At 35.5% G+C, this 16,406-nt stretch overlaps 2 long non-coding RNA genes across 2 annotated transcripts in view; both read right to left on the bottom strand.

Moving 5' to 3' along the window:
* Window positions 1-16,406, bottom strand: part of LOC147076532 (uncharacterized) — a 75,415-nt gene that overhangs the window by 31,421 nt on the left and 27,588 nt on the right. The gene's annotated exons all lie outside the window — the stretch shown is intronic.
* On the bottom strand, window positions 377-14,409 carry LOC147076534 (uncharacterized). The gene is made up of 4 exons (XR_015069639.1): window positions 14,186-14,409; window positions 7,287-7,433; window positions 5,432-5,551; window positions 377-3,130 (listed from the first exon to the last, which is right to left on the bottom strand). It is a non-coding gene; the product is annotated as an uncharacterized LOC147076534 (long non-coding RNA).

Genomic DNA, 16,406 nt, shown 5'->3' with positions numbered 1-16,406 from the left:
ATTAACAACAATTATTTTTTATAAACTTTTTGTTTACTTAATTTTATTGTATAAAACTATCTATATCTAATTGTATAATTATTTATATTTATAGGTATGGCTGCGCACTTATTATATTATTAAGGCACCCACCGACTATAATGATTAGAAACCGGCTGCCATGCGCGGCTGATGATGAGTGATATCATCGCAAGATGATGCAATTGTTTAGATCGAACAAATCGTCACAATTACGATATCTTTACACTAAATGCCTTTCGAACTCTAATCGCGGCAAGAGCTTTCTCACGGAAAACAAATGAATGCATTAAATGCACCACTATTTACGCGGTTAAATCTTGTCTTTTCTTCCCGAATGAATATTTTCAACTTTTTTCCCGGAGAGGAACGGCACGTCATCCCCTTTGGCTTATTCTTTCCCACTCTTTTATTAAAAAAATTAACTCAATAACCTGGACGCTATCGGAAAAAATTACAACATTTCTCCCGAATGATAATCCAGTTATATGATGACGTTTACGTTTAATTTTATACTAGTCGCCCATTGGTCGGAAATGTCTTCGCATTCATTCAATACATGTACCCAAAACGATTTTATACAATGCAAAGAAGATTATAGTTATAAATTAGCTTTAGTTTACAGCATTTAGCTAATGATATCGCCTGAAGTTTTCACATAGAAATTATATATTTTTCATATAAGACCTTTCGGTCTGCCTGAAAAAAAATCAATAGTTCACTCTGAGTGGCTGTAAGTCACTCAGATCGAACTATGAGACTTATCACATATTTTTTTAGCTATGTCTCGAGGTAGGCGACGTACTTCGACGTAAAATCGACATTCAGACCATAACAGCTGTGACGTCACAATATCGTCGCAAAAAATGCTAGCTGAAGGCGCGCATTTTGTGATCGTGTCAGCATCTTAGTTATTTACGCTCGTTCTAACTAGTAGTCGTGACATGAAATGATTATCCAATTGCATTATGTTGGCTAGCGGTTTTAGTACAAAATATTTTTTTCTAGTATGTATGTATGCATGAGATGTTTTCAAATTAGCTATATTCAGTTTAAAGAATATGACATTCTCATACATTATTGTCTTATTCGTTGAATAAATAATAGTTAAACAATGGAACAACAAGAATAAATCATTTAGTTTGATGTCATGGGACTAGATATGATTAAATGAACAATTCATTTTCAAGTTTCATTTTCGGTAAATTTTGTAACAGGATGTTAAACATGAGTAATAACATTGATCACATTAAACTGTTTTCATTAGAATGAGTTATTTTGTGTGATTTAATATTAAAAAAATTTCTACAAGTATAAACACAAAAATATAACATTTAAATGGATTTTCATCAAAATGCGTCTTTTTGCTTTATTTCATATTACTAGATGTTATAAATGTCGTCACAAATTGATGACATTCGAATAGCTTTATACTGGTATGTATCATTAAATGTAATTTCATCCGAAGAGATCTTATACATGAGTAATCATATTGATCACATCTCAATTACTTTTCACCAGAATGTGTCATTTTGTGTACTTTTAAAATACGGGAAGATGTACAAGAGTATTCACATTGATGACATTTGAATGGCTGTATACCAGTATGCGTCATTTTGTGTAATTTCATCTGACTAGATCTTTTACAATTATAATCACATTGCTCACATTTAAACGGCTTATCTGGAGCATGAGTCATTTTGTGTGATTTCATGTAAGCAGATGTTATACATGCGTAATCACATTGATCACATTTAAATGGCTTTATATCGGTATGTATCAATAAATGTAATTTCAGCTTTATAGATGTTATACATGAGAAATCGCATTGATCACATTTAAATGGCTTTTCACCAGAATGGGTCATTTTATGTGCTTTCAGATAACGGGAAAATGTACAAGAGTAATTACATTGATCACATTTAAATGGCTTTATTCCAGAATGTGTCAGTTTGTGTTGTCTCATATTACCAGATGTTTTACAAGAGTAATTACACTGATCACAGTTAAATGGTTTTATACTAGAATGGGTCATCATATGTGATTTCATGTAGGACGACGATATACAAGAATAATCACAATGGGCACATTTAAATGGCTTTACACCAGAATGAGACATTTTGTGTCGTTTCATGTAATGAGATGTTTTACAAAAATAATCACAAGTGTCACATTTAAATGGCATTATACCTGTATGTGACATTTTATGTGCTTTCAGATAACGGGATGTTATACAAGAGTAATTACATTGATCACATTTAAATGGCTTTATACCAGGATGTGTCAGTTTGTGTTGTTTCATACTACCAGATGTTTTACAAGAGTAATTACACTGATCACATTTAAATGACATTATACCAGAATGTGACATTATATGTAATTTCATGCGGGACGATGTTTTACAAGAATAATCACAAAGGGCACATTTAAATGGGTTTACACCAGAATGAGTCATTTTGTGTAGTTTCATGTCACGAGATATTTTACAACAATATTCACAAGTGTCACATTTAAATGGCATTATACCTGTATGTGACATTATATGTAATTTCATTTGACTAAATGTTACACATGAGTAATCACATTGATCACATTTAAATGGTTTTACACCAGAATGTGTCATTTTGTGTCGTTTCATGTTACTAGATATTTTACAAGAATAATCACATTGATTACATTGAAATGGCTTTTCTCCGGTATGCAGCAATTTAAGTTTTTTCGTCTTACTAGAATAATTAGATTCATCGCTTTTAAATGGAGTGTGACAAGAGACTTCACATTTACTACGTTTACATTGTTTAACATCCTTATTAGTGATTTTATGGATTATATTTTTATGCAACACTTTGTGAAACTCGAGCAAGTCTAACGATGAAAAAAAATTATAACATATACCGCACACAAAATTATTAACATGAAAATATTTTTTTTCCAACTTTATAACAGCCACCAATTCGGGGAATGATTTAGAAACATTTCGTTTCATAGTGCCAGGTATTTTTTTAAATCTTTTGTTGTATTCCTCGAGTTCATTTTTAATATCTTGTTCGTCGATTTTTATGATGTTATCAATTTTCTCTTCTTCCGACAACTTGAGATTTGCTGCGTTATCCTAAAAAACATTTATAATACAATTATTAGCACCACACGATCTCGACAGCATAACCATTTTTTAAACTTTCATCCGCATTACATGTGTGATGTTAATTATCTACTTAAGTTACACAGGTTTCCTAGTTAAGCTGAACGATGCAAAAAAACTTTGTTTTAAGATAGGTACATGTCGTTTTCATAACAGATAAGTGGGTATAATCATCCTGTTAGTTTTTCGTTCTAATCCAGGTATCAATTTGACCTCGATCGGCCTTGATAATTTACGTATGGTTCACATTTCATTTTACAAAATAGATTCTCATCCGGATGATCAAAGTGAAGTAGCCTTTTGTTTCTCCCTGCAAGTGTGTTTGGCATCCTTCAGAATATCAATTTGAGTTGGCTGTAGTGTACTTTAGGTGAATAAACTATTGTTTTAACTCAACCATTGTCGTATGTCTTAAGTGAGAAGAGTAAAAGAAGGTACTACATTTTGGAACAGTAGATGAAGATTTCACAATGGGATAGTAGGTACATTTTCTTGCGGCATTCTCCTTCTATTGAATTATATGACCCATCGGTACTGTTTATGATTACGCCATGTGTACGGCTATTTTCCGTTTTATTTATAATCGCGCGTTTAAAGATGGACGTGGTGAACCAAACAATTTCACTTAATCGACCGAAAGACAAATTCGACAGTTGATTACTTGATTCAAATCTAATATGCATCTGCATGTGTATGTATTCAACCAACTCAGGTATAGTAAAGTAGTTTGAATAATAACCTTTTCTAAATTATCCATTTTCCAACTTTATGTTTTACGAATGTTTTTATCTTTTTTAACGATATCCAATTATATTCATCGCAACTGTACCTAATATTTGATTTAATTTAATTTCATTAGTTACACTTACTACTTGTGACCGCGCTGTTATTGGGACCATCATATATTATTTTATAATAAATTATATTTTTTCTACTTATTCTCTGTGATTGATTTTTCTGGTTAACCTAAATCAATAAAAAAATATATGTACTTACCCCACTCATTATTATAAATACTTTGCACGTAAGCATAAAAAGGGTTGCCCTTGCTGCTATAGATTATAGGAAGATGCATATGCTATACCATAACTTCGAAAATATATTTGTTTGTATCGTCGTGTCGATTTTTCTTTGTACGTATCCACACGCGCAGTCGGAATTCGACAAAATTTGAAGGGTAGATGGAGGCAGACGAGCCGGAGTGCGTGGTGCTCAAATTTCAAATTTAGCCCGTTGCACCCCGGGGACAGTTTAACGGATTTTGAGGAAAAGGGCCTTGCAACACGGAAGTAAATGTTGCAACCAAGGCCTAAACAAAAACGATGCATGAGTGCGAGTGAGAAAGTATTCGGCACCCTTATAATCTCTGCGACACGCGCTAGAGTAAGATAAAAGGTCTACATATGTGTGAGTTAGTTTCCAAAAGTATCGCCGGGAAATCGTGGTGAATCGCTTCACGTAGCGTCGAAAACCTGCGAGCTCGTGTTGCTAAAATTGCTATTTTTTGTATTAAACATAAAGTCAGTGGTAAATATTTTTAGTTAATTAAGTAGAAAATACGGTTCCGTGTGTTGTATTAAAATATGGTAGCCATACTCATAAGCAAGAAGATGGTATTACGTTTCATAGGTAAGTTGATACATGTTCGTGATAATTTATTTGTATATTATTATATATTTTAATATCACTGACTTAGTGTTTCTTTAAAATAACTTAAATAATGGATATCTTTAGCTAATAGTTGCATTTTGACCGCTTAAAAATACTATATAACGTAAAAAAATAGAAAATTATATTTTAATTCTGAGCGTCTAGTGCGAGCACTAGCGAAATGGTCTATGGTCTCGAACATTTGTAGATGAATACGTTCGCTCGCCTACAAACCAAACGCACGGCAAGCAGCTTCATTTAGCAATTCAACGGGTGGCATCTTAATGTATCTATAGTCTATGGTTGCAACCCTTATTTTTTTATTGAAAATGTTGCAAGAATGTGTACATTTAAAAAATATTAGCTCGATCAGAGGTCAAATGGCAAAGTTAGATACAAATAATTGTTATGAGAATCGCTAATCGGCCGGGAGCCAACCGAGCCGTCGCGGCGCAGGCGACGCAGTGCTGCCATCTTGGATCAGAATGCTTCACTCACGGACAATTGTATTTAGCGGCATCAAGAGTGAAGGTAGTATGGTGATACTGCTAGTATTATCATATCAGAACTTACAATACTTACTAAAATTTTGCAATAAAAGTATTTATTTGTAAACCTTACGTTGTATACTTGGAGTTCCTTTTTAATTTCATGTTCATCAATGTGTATGCCGAAGTTAATTTCATCTGCTTCTGACACACACAAGGTTGATTTAGCCATAACAGTGCTAGTGGTGTTAACCTAAAGAAAACAAGCAGAAGACAAATCGTATTAATAACAAAAAAATAAATATATTCATTTTGACGGATTTCCGGGTAAAACACTTGTGAGAATGTCACGGAGGCAGTGGTCGGTATAGAAAAGCCAATGAACCGAAGCGCTCGGTAATTTTTAGAAAATGCGTATGACGAGCGAGTTTTTTTATATGTACTTGGAAACATTCCTAATTACCTGAGTTTGCAAAAAGTTCCCAGATATGGGACCAGCCGTTGTACTAACTGTGAGGGTCCACATCCTGCGAATTATATAGGTTGTCTGAAAACGCCTCACCTTGCTAGAAACCTTTATAATGAGTCATGGCCAACATCTTGGAATAGACAGGTAACCACTAATCGCATACCGCTAATGCAGCGGCTCGTTCCATGTGCATATTTACCCAATCCGCCAATTCACTTTAGGTATAAGGCAACCTCTCCCAATTTCTCCCAAAGTTTTAACCCCGCGAGGCACTCATTGAGAAACTCAGAGCTACCCCTGCCCAAAGCATTGAATTGCTCCACTAAGTCACAGCATACACAACTCACTATAGTTGATAACACCACGCTGCCAACAACTTTGCAGATTACTAAATGGAACGCCAACAGCGGACTTATAAACAAAATAAAGTCAAATTATTTCTTCAGCGTCAACACAACTTCGGAACTAACCCGCCCCGCACCACACACAGTCATAATCGAGCGTATCAAGGGGCTCTACATCTGGATGTGAAGCATCAGTATTTTTAATGCCTGGGAATGTCTGAGGATCCGATACCTAAAACTGAGGTCACCACTATGTGCTCATGGAAGAGAGGAGTACGGTGTCTTAACAAAAATAATGAGTAAGAGATGAAAGATATGCCATTTAGTTATCTCTCCGTCTGCATAGATATAAATAATAAAATATGTTGTGGTGCTGATTCCGTCATCTCGTAGGAGAAATCACTGTATAACCCCAAGTTTTCAGTTATTTTTCTTTCTTTCTTCTCTCAGAACCTTGACGAAAGTCCACGAGCTCTTCTTTAATAGGTATTTACACGTGAATACTACAGAAGGCGAGGAAAAAATGCCAATTATCCTAAGTGCCTCATATTACGGGCGCATGGGCCATTGATTGCCACACACATATACTTTTCACCGCGGAAGCATTCCTTCCCAGCTGCAATTACTGACAAAATGGTTTGAAACTGTCAAATAATATCGGTTAACCTCGACTGCACTACGATGAATAGGAACAGTTAAGTAGGTAGGTACCTAAACTTGTATCTATGTATTTATCCAAGATGCATATTTTAATACCGCGTAATCATTATTATGTAATTACATAATTAACAAGTATTGCTTTATTTATTAGTATAATAATAATAAATACCTCTTTAAAATTGCGACGGGTTAAGAGAGATGAAATAATATTACCAATTCATTTAATCATTAATTTAAATCAGTATATTATGACAATAATAAAAATATCGGAAGTTTTTTACGCAATCACCACACGATAACGATGTTGGGATGGTCCCTATGAACCCTTAAGGTAGAGCTGCACCCGCATGCATAATATTATCATCTCACATTATGTCGCTAGATAATATCATCCAATATTTGTTTGTTTATTTGTCATCATCATTTTTATAGACTAGATACGAGAAAGAAACACAATATCTTCATGTTTATACCCATACTGTAAAGTACGTACATAGTTTAAATAAATGTATTACCTGTTTTCCTGGGCTATATTCCGAATACGAACAACTTGGTTGCGGATCTTTATAATTAATTGTATCTTCAATAAACTCTTTCTTGATGTCCACTCGCTGAAATTCAGGTTCCGATTTTATATTTACCATGTCTCTTGTTTGAAGGTTCTGAAAAACACAGTATACTTATTATTATTTCATTAAATCAAGCTTATTTTATGGAATATCACTCACTTTTATATGGTTTATAATAATAATTAGTATATTCATCGCGAAAGCCTTATTACCCATTGCAATACGATTTCTTAGGATCACAGGAGCCTAACTACGAAAATGCATGCCGTTATTATAAACAATCCTTGTTGCTGTACATATATATTATATCCGTTTACAAGATATACTTAGTTGAAAAAACTGTGCTTTATTTAATGAATTATAAATGGTAGCAAAGTTTTTATTTGAGTTTATCTCAAAACTCTTATTGTTATTATAGATAGGACCCTGTGATCTTAAAATCCGAATAATGCCGAACCCAGAGCTCCCGGATAGAAAACCAGTGTCTTACACATTGCATCACGAGAGCAACCTTGATGAAATGTTTGGAAACTGTCAAATTATATCGGTTCGGCGTCGACTGCAGTCAAATAAATCCGATCAGTGCAGTATGTCTATCTTCGCGCAACGGATAGATACGTCATATTCATATTATCATTTACATATACCTAACCTAACTTAAACAATCTAGTATATCGGCTATTTGAAAAATAAAATGAATTTGCCGATGGCTTCCAATAAACAGACAATAACTCAAAAATTTGCAAAACAATTACCTAATTAAAATAATGTCAAAATAGTGTCAATTTAATTGTTGACCTAAGGTTCTTTCTTGTCCGTTTACGGGAAGCCAGCGGCAAACAATTTTTAAAAATTGCTGATATACCACTTATATGATTTGTTAGGTTAGGTTAGGTTTTCATTCTTGAATTCATAAATTTTACCAAAATCAACAGTGAAAATTATCGCGGTTCCCGCCTGGCTTCCCGTAAAAAGACTTGTAGGTAACAAAAATAATTCACAAGCCAATAATGTGTAATTCCATGAGGTACATAGTGGATTTATTTAAGGATTTGGATACGATTGATAAAGGTAACCTTATAATAAATACATGTATTGACAGATTTTGTTTTTTTTTTAAGAGAAATGGATGTCAGCCACTTGCTCAACCTATTAGGTCCATACTCTGACTCATACACAAATTGTCAGACCCAAGATTCGAACTTGGGACTCACGAAGCTATCGGCCAACGCTTAAGGTGATTCATCAGTGAAACGGCAAATAATTTTCAACCATAGGCGCGACGAAATTTTGCACTCGCTCCCATTCTGAGAGAATGTGAGAGAGAGAGAAAAAACGAACGAAGTTTTAAGACGAGGTGAACCATAGACAGCATGATCTTAGCTAAGGACGATGTTTCTGCATAGTGTTTTGTACTGAGGAAATTTTAGTTAAAACAAATATTTCTGCATTAGGCTCTGACATTATTGATTATACCCTTCCGCAATCTAATTGTACAATTGAAAATCAACACGTGGAATCATTAGGTCCTATCATATTATTGATGTTTGAACGTCGTAATAATTAGCACTTTTAATACCACAATGCCACGTTGTTTCTTCTAAAAAAAAATTAAACATATTCACACGTTGTCTGTCAATGCATTTGTATAATATAATGTTTTCTGTCCGCAGTAAAATTTAACATATGTATAAATATTATATCAGTTGCGAAGGATGGAGGCGCAGAAAGTGCTCATTAATCTGTCATATGTATTTGTTTTCATTGAAATAGGACTACAATCTACAGATGGTGTTAGTTAGTTTTTCAAACTCAATTAAACCCTGCGAACGCCAAGCCTTAATAAATAGTCAAAAGATACTTGTCTATCGATATGACTAAATAATGCAATTAAAGCATACATAACTTTTGACTTTTCATAAAATATTATTTTTTATCTATAATAGTTTGATTTAGGCAACGCTTAATAAATTTAAAAAAAAATGAAGCAACATATTGTGTAATATGTATTCTTAATCCAACGAAGACAAAGTAGGTATGTATGAAAAAGTGTGCACAATCTTGTCGTATCGCCTGAAGATAACAAAAACTATTGTGGTGTGGTTGGCAGGGTTTAATTGATTTTTAAAAACAAACCAACACCATCTGTAAATTGTAGACTTAGTTCAATAAAAACAAATATGTACGTACGACTTACAAAGTTTGATGTGCACTATTAATTGGGGGATCTTCACAGCCTACCTCCGCCCTTCGCTACTGATATTGATGCAGGTACCTGATTTTCTGCCCTGTATTCCGAAAAAGAACACCCAGGTTGTGATTCTTCATTGTTGGTTTGGCCGTCTTCAGCAGACTTATCCTTGAAGTCAAGTCGTTGGCTGTTTATAGTGGCCGGGCCAGTTTCAGTTTCAACGTTTTTCTTAGCTCGTATTCTTATTTGTCCGGTATAAATCTTGCAATCGATTTTAAACTAACTTTCCGACTAGATAGATATTTGAAACTTTTAGAATATATCAGAACACGATGCCAATGGATTTTTTAATACTTTTAGCCATCTTTAAGTAGAATTGAATTCATTTTCAGTTAATTTTGCTTTGTATGAAAAGTTATTTCATCACCATTATTGGTTCAACAGAAAATTTAAAAACGTTGTATATAAAAAGTGTTTTGGGTGGCCGCGCGGCATAAGCGTTGGACTATCACGCCGTGGGTCTCAGGTTCGAATCCTGGGTCTGGCAAGTACACATATTGTTTTTCAATTTGTGTGTGAGTCAGGGTATGGACCTAATAGATTGAGCAAGTGGCTGACATCAATAACTCGTAAAAAACAAAACCTGTTAATACAAACCTCTACTCTGTGGAGGCACATATGATCCTATTAGGATCGGAAATGGTCGGGAAAAAAAAAAGTTCTTTTATCTTGTAATTATTTAGTCTCAAATTCGATAGATAGACCACCCTCTACGTAACCTTGCAATTTGGAAGAGATTTTTTTTAATTATTTTGAATTATTTGATGAAATCAGCCGCCTGGGATTTCTAATACACTAATACGCAGTGCGTATTACACACAAATCTTGTGTGTAATACGCACTGCGTACATAAGGTACATAAGTATAGTATCTCCCACGTAATACGTGGGGGATACTATACTTATGTACCTATTTTATTATTTATTTTCTGCTAAGTATCTTAAACAGACAAATGCAATAAAATCTTGAAAAACTGACACAATATCATCATAACATATCTACTGACGATTGTTATAGGTACGTAGAGATCTGAGGCAGAGGCGCTAACAAGTTTGGAGGCCCCATTATAAACATTTTGCCAGTATTTTATACTGCAAGAGAGTATTATGACTAAAATATCGGAATTTTCTAACTGGAGCTCCATGGAAAAACGTCAATTATAAGTTATGATATTATTTGTATTAGTTTTCTTCATTTGTCGCCTTTTATTAAAGGCCACCCCTTAGCAACGCATGACGTGCCTACTACCACGGACGACACTGCCAGGGAATACAGAACTCATGTAGTCAAAAATATCTTAGAAACTGACTCACATTAATGTATACATCTAAATAAATGACGTATGTTTATTATTAATAACCCATGTATTTGTTTATTCGTACAGGGTGGTTGTTAGTAACTTTAAACAATCACAAACACCCAGGCTTTGAGCAAATCACATAAATATTGTGTCCTCAACGGGATCGAATCCAGAGCTCTCGGCTGGAAAGCCAGCGCCTTACGCACTGCACCACGAGAGCCACCTTTTGTCTGACCATTGTATGCAATGTACGACAATTAAAAATAGGTTTACAGATGCATGTATTGAAGACAAAAGTCGATTGCTTTCTAGAACCAAATCAATGGCACTCAAATTCAGTGGGTCAACAACTACGTCTATCTTGGGCAACGAATGTCATTTGTTCAATTATTATCAAGAAAATACCATTCCGCGCATTTAGGCGCCTACATATCTACAAAAGTGACCTTCCATTCTCTATTAAACGCAGTGTTCAACTAATTTGTTATACCAGTGCTCACGCAGTTTCACGTGCATCCCTTAACAGCATACTTCAGTGAAACGGCAAATAATTTTCAACTATATGTGCGACGAAATTTCCGACTCTCTGGCAATTGGAGAGCGAAAGTAGAGCTGTGAACACGTCAATTTGTTTTGTGATGGCGACGGGGGAATTAATTCTTAAATCGTGTAAAGATGACTAAAAAACGTTACCCATTTACTTGAAAAAGGAAACATGTCAATGTATAAGTATCATTATTCTTATCTAATAGAACAATAAATGGACGTATGTTGAATTTTTCTGATAAATTATGTTTTGTTCTGCACGCTTCGTTTGCACAATATTCGCGTCGCGTAGTCACAATCGTTTTTGGCCGTGCCCCAGCTGAAGTATAGCCTTAATGTAAACGATATAAAAATACTTACAAGATTTAATTTATATACAACGTTTTTAAATTTTCTGTTGAATCATATAAACTTGGCTTGACTAACTTAAGCGATCAAAAAAATTCTACTTGATAGAAATAATACTGAAATGTCATTTTGACATGTTATATTGATTTCTATAGTAACGCTCGTGTATATTAATAATTTAGTTGCTAGGACCCCAGACCCCTGCAACCAATAATGGTGTCGAAATAACTTTTCATACAAAACAGAATTAACTGAAAATGAATTCAATTCTACTTAAATATGGCTAAAAGTATTAAAAAAATTCATTGGCATCGTGTTTTGATATATTCTAAAAGTTTCAAATATCTGGCTAGTCGGAAAGTTAGTTAATTGATTGCAAGATTTGTACCGGACAAATAAGAATACGAGCTAAGAAAAACGTTGTAAAATGAAAGGTGACTTTACATCTGGCGCTTACATCGCTTTACATCTGGTTATGGGTAGACATGCGTCGCGTACGCATCTTTTTAAACTAATCTATAGCCAACGAACGAATCGGTCTCGTGTCACCTGGCGCTTATGTCGTTCGAGGCGATCGAGATTCGCGAGAGTGCACCCGCAGTATAGGAAGAAACGTGGGTGCAAAGGACACGCTGCCCGCCGAACTGAATATGTCGTTCGAGGCAAAAGAGATTCGCGAGAGTGCGCGCGCAGTATAGGAAGAAACGTGGTTGGGAAGGACACGCTGCCAGACTAGTACTATACATTTTATTACGACAACAAAAGACACAATTGACCTAATCTATCCGAACAAATCACTATCCGTAATTGACCTATTCGGTCGGAGTCCTTATTAAGTGACTCATTTCCATATCGAGTTATGGGTGGAATTTTACCTAGGGATTGAACTGTTCTAATAAGAATATGAGCTAAGAAAAACGTTGTAAAATACGAGTAGCGCAACGTGGCATGGATAAGGTGCATGTTAGGCATAACAAAGAAACCAAGGGATAAGCATAAGGAGGCATTCAAGAGTAGGTACGCGACGTGATAGAAACTGGCAGGCAGATGGAATGGTATTTTTTTGGATATTTCAAACAGTGATTGGAAAAAATACAGTCATGCAGTGGTACCCAAGGGGCACAAGGATGCCCTAAAACTCGTTGTATCGACTGGCTCATAAAGTTCGGTGGATATGCGTGGCAGCGAAGAATAAGAGACCGAGAAAAGTAGTAGTAGCTAGGAGAGACGTTCATCCAGATCGACTCCAGTTGATGTTGAAATGTGTATGCAATTGTATTTCATAAATAATTGAATAAACACGATTCGACCAGTTGACGATAATATGTCGTGGCAGTGGGCGGTTTAATAGTTATAAGTATCATTAATATAATAAGTATCATTTTCGTAGAAGTCTTTTGAAATGCGAAAACAAACCAAAACCTAATCCTAACGTAATTCAATAATAAATCATGTCAGGTAAATTATACGTATGTATTATGACCGTTAACATTTGTTTAAATAACAGATGGCAGAGTATGATTGACATCGTATGACACATTTTTGTCCAACATTCCACCAAGTGGTAGATTGTTTAAATTTTCTATTTATTTGACATGCGGAGTTATTCATTCGTAGATAGTAATGGCTAGGACACGTGTTTCAGATGCCACCAAAGAGTGCGACATTTAGAACCCTTGTGGCACAGCCTCAAGGGTACCTTCGTCATGGCCTGCCCTACCCAACCCTGCAGCGGTGCTACAAAAGCGATCTATGCGCTGCAGGTCTGGCATGGCGGGAGATGCAAGAGTTGGCGATGTATCAAGGAAAGTGGCGCGAACTTGTGCTTGCCCTAGACCCCCAATGCTAGGTCGTGACAGGTTGAAAAACAATTGTTGTAATCAACAAGAACCGTGTTTTATTTAAACATGAATTTTAGCTCCTTAAGTACTATACGACCCAAAAAGGCAGGAAGGTCTTTTATACGGCTATATTTCCGATAAAACATTTCACGGTGAAGTGTGATACGGCGAACTGCATACGTACAAGTTTCAAACGCCATACGTCAAGTAATAAAATAAACTACTGGGTACAAGAAAAGACAGAAGGTACGTTAGAAATACAATTGCGCGAAATGTTCGCGTTTACAATGTATAAATGCAACTGTTTACGTGCAAATTACATGAAACCGAAATAATTCGGTTTTATTGGCTATTTGTTTTTTTTTTTTTACGTTGAGAAACTTCTGTCATCAATGATTCGAATCGAATCTTGATTGAATTCGAATGTTGTGCTGTTTTTTCTAGTTTCTTTGACGATATTAGTGACTAATTACTATATAATATTCATCCCAAGGCGACACAATGGCTTATGTCTGAGGGATATATTCAATATTCACACAATAAATAAGTAAAATCTAACCTCAACGGTGCAAGTCACACCTTCGGCTTTCTCTTGTTTTATGTAAATTTCGGCATCAGGGCAATTAGGGTCGATTATTGGTACTTCAAACCAATGCTGGTCTTCTGCGTCAGATTGGACGTCATCTGGCTCGCGTTTAATATCCATGTTACGTATATTTTAAAACAAAAATATGTCATTTACTAACGTAGAACAGCGGCCGCGATGACAGACGCTTGTGGCTTGCCCATAGACAAAAAAACTTCTTAATGGCATTTTTGCTTGTGTTGCCATCTTTTGTGACTAAAATCCGAAAACTGGTTTAAAATATTGTGTGAGCTTATTTTTTGTTTTTTTTTTCGGGTAATGGAAAGGATCAATTATTATTATTTCATTCATGGACATCATAAAGACAGGAATTGGAATGCAGCATTAATTACTGTTTGAAATCATTTCAAACTTTTGTTTTTCACGTATTTGTGTGTGCATGCACAAACTCAAAACAGCTGTTCACGTACAGCTTAAAATTAATGTGTTAGCTTAAATACCTACCTATCTAATAAACAAAAAAAAGATTCGGTAAAGGCATCGATTCTCAAAGCAAACTAATAATAATTTATTTTACTAAAGTTAAATTCCTATAATAGTAGGTAATCTTAACTTAACTGATAATATCTTATTTTTTGACCATTTCCGATCCTCTCCATTTCCGGGCCTCCACAGAATCTTGTTTTTACCAGAAATGGATGTTTACCACTTGTTCAACTTATTATGCTCATAATTTGGGTCAAAACACACAACAATAATGAAAGGAGTTTTACCTACCAATAAAACTCTTATTATTCACGTTGACTTTGAAGTCCTTGAGATAGGGTTTGCTCTTTCTTCTTCGCGTGAGGATATATTCTACTAATTTATTTTCCTTTTTCTTGTCGTTGGTCATTTATCCGTTTTCATTTACTGGTCATACCCGCGTGTCTGTTTTTTTATGTATAAAGTTTGGCATCACTTTGTCTTCATTATGATATGACTCAAGGAACCAGGTAGAAGTTACCTGGACTTCAAAGTCAACATGAATAATAAGAGTTTTATTGGTAGGTAAAACTCCTTTCATTATTCGAATTTGACTTTGAAGTCCTTGAGATATCTGTTTGTTATCACCTGGTGTTGGGTATGCCAAATTCCTGTATGTGACAATGATTCATTGACGAGGTATAGACCATCGTGACTTTCCATGTATATGTTGAATAGAGAAGTTAATGGGTTCTTTTCCCCTTCTGATGGTGGTGTATCCATCGTTCTTTGGTAGTTGTCGTGAAATGTCGACTCACTACGCCAGTTACCTCTCTTTAAAAATATCATCTATTGGGTATATTTACAGTTTAAGGAAGCCACTACTGAGCGGACACTACATGGTGGTTCTTGTACCCCTGCTTCCAACAGTACTAACCATATCCAATTCCCTATAACTGTCCTGGTGGTTGGTTTTGGTGATCCTCTTGAAGATATAAATAATTCCGAAATATACCCACCTTCCCCTCTCTTTGGGTTTGACCAGCGCTCGAAATGGAAAAGATTACAAACCGGAGCGCTCGAAAATTAACATGGTTATCAAATTTTATGTGTATTTTATAAACATAAGTGTGCTAGATTTTTTTTATTTTCCACGAGACGGGGCGATAACTTTACAGATTTCACGAACCGGAACGGCGCTCCGGTGCGTTCCGGTCCATTTCAACCCCTGGGTTTGACATGCAGACGAGTTTCCGTAACCAGAATACTGGGTCGATGTTTTGACACGTGGAAGCGCTTAGCTTCCATTCCGATTGACGATGCTTGGCGGGATCTGTATTTGAGCCAAACATTGGCCATACAATTTGTGGCCACTTTTTTCCACTAATCCATTGTCTACTATTCTGAGTAGTGTGAGGTCATGAACCCTTCGTCCCGATGCGAGAAGCAGCCGAGTAGGTGGCTGTCCTGCGAGAGGTTTCGAATAGGTTGTACTCCACCGGTGTTGTTTTCCTAAGATGATCTACCACTCGTCCTGGATCCCAAACCGGTGGTTTGATGGGTTTCATATTTTCAGTTATCATTACCGAAATTGCCTGTAACATATTGTGTTGTGCTACCACGTTGATGCTGATATCTACAATGATAATCGGTTTGCAAAATGTGGCTATGGCTGACTTATGCACCAGGATGGTTATGTACGACAAACCCTCCATGTTGTGCATGTAGC

This window comes from Rhyacophila brunnea, unplaced genomic scaffold (assembly GCF_057557595.1).
Source record: "Rhyacophila brunnea isolate RB1 unplaced genomic scaffold, BYU_Rbru_1.0 scaffold_13, whole genome shotgun sequence".
Classification (NCBI taxonomy): Eukaryota; Metazoa; Arthropoda; class Insecta; order Trichoptera; family Rhyacophilidae; genus Rhyacophila; species Rhyacophila brunnea.
This window is presented reverse-complemented; position numbering and strand designations above follow the sequence as displayed.